This window comes from Tribolium madens, unplaced genomic scaffold, assembly GCF_015345945.1.
Source record: "Tribolium madens isolate multiple individuals breed KSU strain unplaced genomic scaffold, Tmad_KSU_1.1 Scaffold_71;HRSCAF=194;Tcas5.2_LG6, whole genome shotgun sequence".
In the NCBI taxonomy this organism is placed as follows: Eukaryota; Metazoa; Arthropoda; class Insecta; order Coleoptera; family Tenebrionidae; genus Tribolium; species Tribolium madens.
This window is the reverse complement of record NW_025401041.1, coordinates 646731-654762: the sequence shown is the minus strand read 5'-3', so window position 1 is coordinate 654762 and position 8032 is coordinate 646731. Positions and strand designations below refer to the sequence as shown.

At 34.8% G+C, this 8032-nt stretch overlaps 1 pseudogene; it reads right to left on the bottom strand.

Annotated features, from left to right (window-relative positions):
- Nucleotides 1-6019: 6019 nt before the first annotated feature.
- LOC123009104 lies at nucleotides 6020-7587 on the bottom strand (annotated as a pseudogene).
- Between the last annotated feature and the right edge of the window lie 445 nt (nucleotides 7588-8032).

The window sequence follows — 8032 nt, the reverse complement described above, 5'->3', positions numbered from 1 at the left end:
ATATATTGTTTAAGCCATGGACTCTGCTTGAATGTTAGAACGCGATGTACTTTAGTAATTTTTAAGCCAAGTCTTAAATACATTTTTAAATTGCAAAAGTGGATTGTGTAGTTAGTTTTTGGAAACAATGTTAATAGCAATTTTTGTAATTTGGATTTGGAATTTGGTGGTAAATGTGATAAAGGTAGATCACTATGTATATCATGTAAAGAAAATGGATATTTTAAATTACATTCTATCTTTCACATTCTACTACGAGCTTGTTGGGTGACACCGGTGGGTACTTTGACTACATTGATTCCCTTGGTTTTTGAAGATTCACCGCATTTAGACTTACGCCATTTTGTCGATTTATCTTTGCCAACAAAATATTCTTCAGTGGCTAACTCCTTTTCTTCAGAGTCTTATGAACAGTTTTCTTCTTCTGAAAATTTGCTGTCACTTGAGGATAAATAAGTCTCATGACTACAAAAAATTTTCCATAATTTTTTGTAGCTTTTTTTGCGTACGCGGCCTTCGAGCCAGTACGTGAGATGTCTTAAGACAAATTGTCTATAATTAGCTATGGAGGAAGAATAGGTAGGAAGTAAACCTGGACAACTAATTAATAAAAGTAGCAGCCACCATTAAGAACATTTGTCGTAAATTTTACGATAGCGGCTCGCTCGAGGGTTAACCTCTTAACTCGTAGATAAACAATTTCTTTATCGTCTTGTATAATAAATAACTTTTTGTGTTGTTAATTTTATTTCTTCAAGTTTATCCCAGCTATCAAGATAATTGTATGGAAAAACACCTTTTTTAATTAATAAATTGAATTCTTTTTCTGTATTACAATATTTTTGTGTTATTACTTTTTGTTCAGTCTTTAAATTTGATGACAGTTGATGAAGACCTTTAGACATAAAACGAAACGAATCTATAAATCGGAAAGTGACATTAGTTCCTGCCACAGATTTGGAAAATGATATATATTTTTCTTTATTTATTGGTAGTAATTTAATACTACCCGCAAAAGCTGCTGACAGTTTTTTAATAATAAAATGAGTATCATATCCACTCGTATTATGAAATACAACAGGTATGATATTTGAATCTTGATAATTTAAATTACATCGTTGATGAGCCGGTCCTCTAAATTTTCCCGTTAAATGATAATGATCTCGAACTTTAATTTTATCTGATTCAATAGTTTTATTACAAATGTGACAAATATTGCACTTTTTATATAAACGTTCTTAATCATAGCTTTTCCATGCGTAATTATTTTTAAATTTTATGTTTGGTTAGAATATTTTCTGACATAAAATAATTTAAACAACGTTCACAAATAAATGTTTTATGTCAATGAGTAGATAATTGATTTGATAAAAGACGTCATAAATGTTTAATCCATACAAAGTGGTAGTATATTTTTTTTTTTTTGGTACACGCTCCGCAAAATGATACTTTAGCGAACTCATTTGGGTCCGCAAAATGCTATTTTAGCGGCCTAGTACTTTTTGTCCATTTTAGCGGACTGAACGGTAACTAACTTAGCAACACATTAGAAACATGATTTTATTGCAAAATTAACAATAAATTTACATTGAGAAATGGAAATGAAAATTACAGTTTTTGGCATTTTTAAGACTATTTTCAGAAAAAGAAAGACCTTTTTCAGTTAGGTTGTTCAGATTTGAAGTGATGGATTTGTTTGAAGATTCTACTGACGTCGATGTTGATGCAACCACGTCAACAGAATTCGCCACAGATGAAATTGATGCACCTGATTCTTTTTGTCCCATGATCAAAGCTGCCACTTTCTTTACTGCAGGATGCAAACACCGTAGTGTATACCTTTTCGTCCAGATAGGCCAACATCACATCTTCATTCACGAGAGTCACGCCATTTGCCTGCTTCCAATCACGAAACGAAGCATATTCTTTTTCAAATTGGGCTTTAGACTTCGCCGGAAGTTATTCCGAAACAATTATTTTTGCTTTTTCGGAAATGAACGCCGAAACGTCACATATTTTCAACACAACCGTTTTTTCGATAAACAACTGGTTGCCATAATAACGTCATGACACCTACTACGATTTCACACAGTTTCCACATTTTACGATTCAGAATTCAAATAATTCACATTTTCAGAAGATATTTTGCAGAGCTGTTTCCAAAAAATTATGTATGCACCACGTACGCATAATGTTTTAGGGGACTCATCTCATTAAAGACTCGGCTCCTACGTCGCCTCGTCATTAATTACGATTCGTCCCCTAAAACAACATTTTGCGTACTTGATACATAAAATACTAATTGGTAGCATAAGTAAATTGACTGTAGAAATATTATTCATTATTCTTATTATAATTGCTTAAACGTACTGGAAATATAATTTTTTTTCTCAATGCATTATAATTTTAATAGATAAATTATTCATTATTTTAAATTGCTCAGTAAATCTAATTGTTATTGGAAAATTAATATTATACTTTGAAACATTTTTAAAATTTGGATAAGAAGATGTTCTGTGTGGATTATTTTTTGTAGAAAACAGTGCCGACACAATTGACCAAAGAAAGCAAAATTGATCATTATTCTGTACATTTATTATACAACGTTTTTTTTTTATAAAGTTCGGTACCTCCACAAAACTTGAATTATTTCCGAATTTTATCGGATCATATTGATTAATATTTACTTTTAATCCTAAAATTTCATATAATGCCCACCCACTATCTTTTTCAGCAAATGATTCTAATTTATTTAATATTACGTTAACTACATTTTCTTGATACCATTCTCTAATATTAGTAGTTGAATCTGTGTAATTTGTAATGCTTTCTTTTTCGGGTACTCGGACAACTAGAGGATGCGTCGGGGACTTGGGGACTTAACACGTTGACTGTTGACTATAAAAATTTCGATGTATGAGAGTTTAAAGTTTGCACTTCGACTCTATTTATTTTTATTTATTGGAGAAAGAATTTCCTAAGTTTTTTTTGCTACAGGCTATTAGAAGAGCAAACAAGTAAGCTGTATCCTAAATTGTAACTCTGTTCAATGTTATTTGTGGCTTTTATTGGCAAAATTTTTGTACCTTTATTAAATAATTGTTAAAAAACATATAGAGGATCATCAATATCATTAGATAGACATAAAAAAATGTCAAATATGAAAAAATATATGTCAAAATTTTTTGACAGATAGAATTTTTTAAACATTTTTTTCATGTTCCTGGTGTCTTATCTTACTTGAAATTTTTCTCTGGGGCGCGAGTTCTGGCGCACTCTGTATAATGAAGGTCTTTACACCCGGGATAATAAAAAGCGGGCGTAATCATTATGCCCGCTCTTTACGGCCCGCCTATTTCATCGATTAATTTTTAATAATCAGATAAAAACTGGAATCATTTAGTGAAATTTATTCAACAGAAATACAATTTTATGTTATTTTTAATATTTAAACTTGAAAACACAATTAGAAAAGGAGCCACTAAATACAAGATCACATAAAACCTACCAATTCTTGAAAATACCCATCAGAATTGTCTCATTGACAATTTGTACCAAGTTTTTGTTTCTCCAGTCTTCAAATTTCTGTAATTCTTTTTCGTATAACGCTTTGGATGTCTTTGGGAGTAACTCTGCATTAGCTTTTAAGGCCCTTTCAACTATTTCTTGTGGAATATCCTCTTCTATCACGAACACAGATCACTCAACACGCAAAAACGTTCGAGAAAATTTTCAAACAATTCGGTTGCCAAGACAAATTTTGCCATAGATACGAGGACAAATCCAGAATAACTCGGCCTGACTATTAAAGATTCAAAGTACAGTGACATGTTTTTTATTTTTCAATGTAGTCTCCCTTAACTTCAATGAACTTATTACATCGTTTAATTGACAATTCAATTCCTTTAAAAAATATTCAAAATGATCCAGCACAACTCAAATTCGTCACTAAAACGTCGCCCACGAAGGTCCTTTTTCAAATGTCCAAATAAATAATAATCGTACATGACAAAGCAACTGCTCTTTTTGATTCATAGCACTGAATTATTGAAGATTTTACTAAAAATCGATTTAAAAGTGAAAAATAAAACGTTGTATGTACCACGGGCATAGCTTGATGTTAATGTACCTCGGGCAACTTACAAAATCTCGGGCCGGAGGCCCCCGACCTTGCAATCTTGTTGCCCTCGAACATAAACATCCTCGTTATGCCCTTATTACATAAATAACTATTTATTCAAAATCAAAATAAGGAGAAACATTTTTTTAACTAAACATGTGTATTTCCGCAAAACATCTAATATATAATATAGGTTTATTCGTGATATTTTTTGAAACATTGTTCCACACATAAAGCAGGTTTTACTTCACACACTGGACAAAAATACCTTGTTTCTTGGCGAATTTTTTCGGCCGTGCAAACGTGGCCAGGTTTAGTCGGGCGCAATTTTTTTTCTGTAGGTGGTATGGCTTCTAGGTAATGAAATGTTTCACGACTCCTGCGTACATTGCTTTTCTTAGGCATTTTCTCTCCGATTAGGGCAGTAATAAAGGCTTTCCTAAATTTCATTGTTCTTATACATATCTGAATTCTTAGCTTTTCGAAATAACAAACAGTCGTTATGAATAAACATTTCTAAAACATGTAGAACTATTTTCTTAGGCTATCTAATTGTTTTTCGCAGAGCAGAATAATACGACAGCATTTGATCAGATCCGTCAACCCCGCACATACCATTATTATAGTCCCTAATAATGTTCGGCTTCATTCTTACTTTTCTATTTCTGTTTCTTACTGCAACAGATTCTGCCTTGTGCATGTTAGGTATAGTCAGAACTTTTCTTTTATCCCTCGACTTACAAAGAACAACAGATCTATTTCGGCACCATGCTACTTCACCTTTTTTCAGTTTCTTTTTTTATCAGATCTTTCGAGTTTCCTTTTCTATTAGATCTCAGAGTTCCACAAAAATACGTTTTCCTAGTCGTGAATGTCTTAGTCAGCGTGACAGAGTTATAAAAGTTATCTGTAGAAAGTATGTATCCTTTATCCAAGTAGTCTTCCATTAATTCGAAAACTACATCTGCTCCATGGCCCATTTCTGTTAATGCTTCGGACTTGCCGCAATATATTTTGATTCTGAGAATCATCCCGTTTGATTCACACAACTCGTAAAATTTTACACCATTCTTGTGCTTTTTATTTTTTATGTATTGACGGAAGAACAATCTTCCACGCCATAATACCATGGATTCGTCTACATATAGACTTCTCTCCGGAATATAATTTTCCCGCATGGTTTTGTTAAAATGGTTCAACACTGGCCTTATTTTGTAGAGTCGATCATCGCTGTCTAGAGAATTATCAGCAAAGTGGAGGACACGTAAAATCAGTTGAAATCGGTTGCGGCTCATAATTGAACTCCAGAAGGTGGTCTTGTAAAGAGGATTGGTATTCCAGTAATGCTTAAAACTTGGTAGTGTGCCAGGCCAAATTTGTAGTAACATACAAAGAAAAATTTTCATTTCTACAGCGTCAACTTCTTTCCAGTGAGTAAATCGGGAAGACCTTCTGATTGCACCCACCTTTCCAATTTCCTGATTAGCATAGACATTAGTCTGCATTGCAATTCTTTAGCGAAGAACAATAAGATTTTCTATTGTCAAATTTTGGGAGTCGAATTGCAAGCCGTAATTTTGTAAGAAATTGAACTGGGGTGGTTCTTGCTCAGTCTCACACCATGAAATGTGTTGGTTGGTAGCTGAATATTGCTCCTGAATGTCTTATGTTGTCATCACTGGGTTCGTCATTCTCTTCATTTTTGACATACTCGTTTTCCGAACTACTACAGTCACTTGCATCTGATGAGAGCTCATAATTTTTGTCGTCTTTTGAATTATCCTCCAGAAATTCTTCTCACTCCGTTTCACTTAAATTTGCAAAATGTTCTAATTCATCTTCGGTAAGACCTCTTTTTCGCGCCATATTGGTGCATACGATACATCAAACGATACAACACTAACAAGTATCTGGTTCAGACGTCGGAGCGTGGTAAAACAATGGTTGTGCGCAAAAAAGCAATAGAAAGGCTAATACGAGATAATTTGTAGTTGGCGTATTGATATACCAAGTGTCACTTTCACAATTAGAGCCACGCGAATGATATGCTGAAAAATTTCTATTTAACAAGGACTTATAAAAAGGAACTAATGCTTGTCAATTTGGATTCGTGTAACGCACTCCATATTGTCGTATATGACCAAAAAAGTTCTCCAGAGGATCTTGATTAAACGCCTTGGCTGGAAAGTGCGTAAAGCCAAGCTTTAGCAAAGTGTTTTTGATCAAACAAAACCCTTCAAGAGTGCGCTGCTATCCCATCAAACACTTTGGTCTTGGACGATCTGCGGCATTGTTTGGGAGGAATACCATAATGCTAAACAATTGTTTCCCTTCTACTCATTTCCTGTAATGAGAACTTTTTCGGGATACCTTTCTGCGCAGTTCTTTTTTTTTTTCGGATTTTCCTCCAAAGCCACCGTTGACACTGTCAAAGATTTTCTCAATCTTCGTCATAAGGTTTGCGGTGTAACAGGCATCAGGTGGTAACGACCCGTTTTCTGGCCTGGCAAACTCATGCATTACTGTAGCTACTCGCTGGCTTACCACCTGTGCCGCTAATGAAACTTTCATTTTTGTAATTTTGAATTCGTCCAAATGTTGAGTCTAAATCTTTGGCAACAGGCGGAAAACCATGTTCTTTTCCTTATTGATGGCAGCATCACCCTTTGAATGTGTTCCAATTTGGCAACCACCCTCTTGTGTTGCCCCCTTGCAACATTGACACTAAACTGGCAATCCCGTTTTAAAAGACCATTCCGGAATGCCCTCAAAAGATGAGATGGGTCAAACAATGGAATCACTTCCTGATATGTGTTATCAGGAAGCGGAATCGGTATCACATTGTTTGGTACCACATCATCTTCTGAAGTGCTCACGCGTTTAGAATGATCTAATAGATCCTTAATTGTCTTAACGTTATTGCTGCTCATGGTCACAAACGGAGGCAACAATATTCAACCCTACCGCAGTAGCTGCAGCAACGATTTGTTTGTAGAAATTAACAATACTGCTGACTTTCATCGCAGATTTACAAAAGGCAAAAGCTACAGGTTGCTTCCACCTTCTGAAAACTCCATAAATCATAAAGACAGCAACATGGTCAGCAACCTCTCCAGACCTTGTCGTACCGTCATCCTCAAATCCTATGACTCTATCCTCATGCGGCAAATAGTCCAAATGGGGCTGAATTTGAATCTCATCAAAGATGAGAGTACAAATTCGATCCCGATTTTCTGGGCCTACTTTCCGACTGAGAACTGAGAACATATGATTTGAAATGCCCGGTCGCATAGAAACTTTAGCAAGAGTTGCCTTCAGTGTGCTTTCTGACGGTAGTACAAACATCTTGGAAAGAGGTCTATACGTTCGAGGACTGCTTTTGTGAATTGCAATAGCGTCAGCCTTGTCCTCAAACGTAAAACTTCTTGCCTGAGGTTAACACTTGTAATTCCTCAACTGACTTTCAAAAAACCTTTGTTGAACTGGAGTAAGTCCTTCAATCAAATGGCGTACTTTTTCATCATTTGCCAAAGTCTTTGCCGCCTATGAATGATTCTTCTGTCTTTCCAGCCTTTTAACTCTGTCCCTCAATGACCTGGCCAAATTATACAATTTTGCTTCGTCGGTCGTAAAAAGACTTTTCTTTTTGGTGATCTCAAGTTGAGTTTTGATCGCTACAAAAATATATATTATAAATCGATTACGAATTAATTAACACTAAAACTTACATTCTAGGAGGTAAACATTCTGCAACAAAACACAACAATACAATAATTGAAACTATAATAACATTATTCTAACTTACGTTCTTTGACCCTTGTGGGTTGCCTCTGAGCCTCTAGGCTTTTGTCACCACGGCCTAAAAAGTTTGTAATTAATTTGTTTCCTATGCAGTGTAAAATGTTTGCAGTA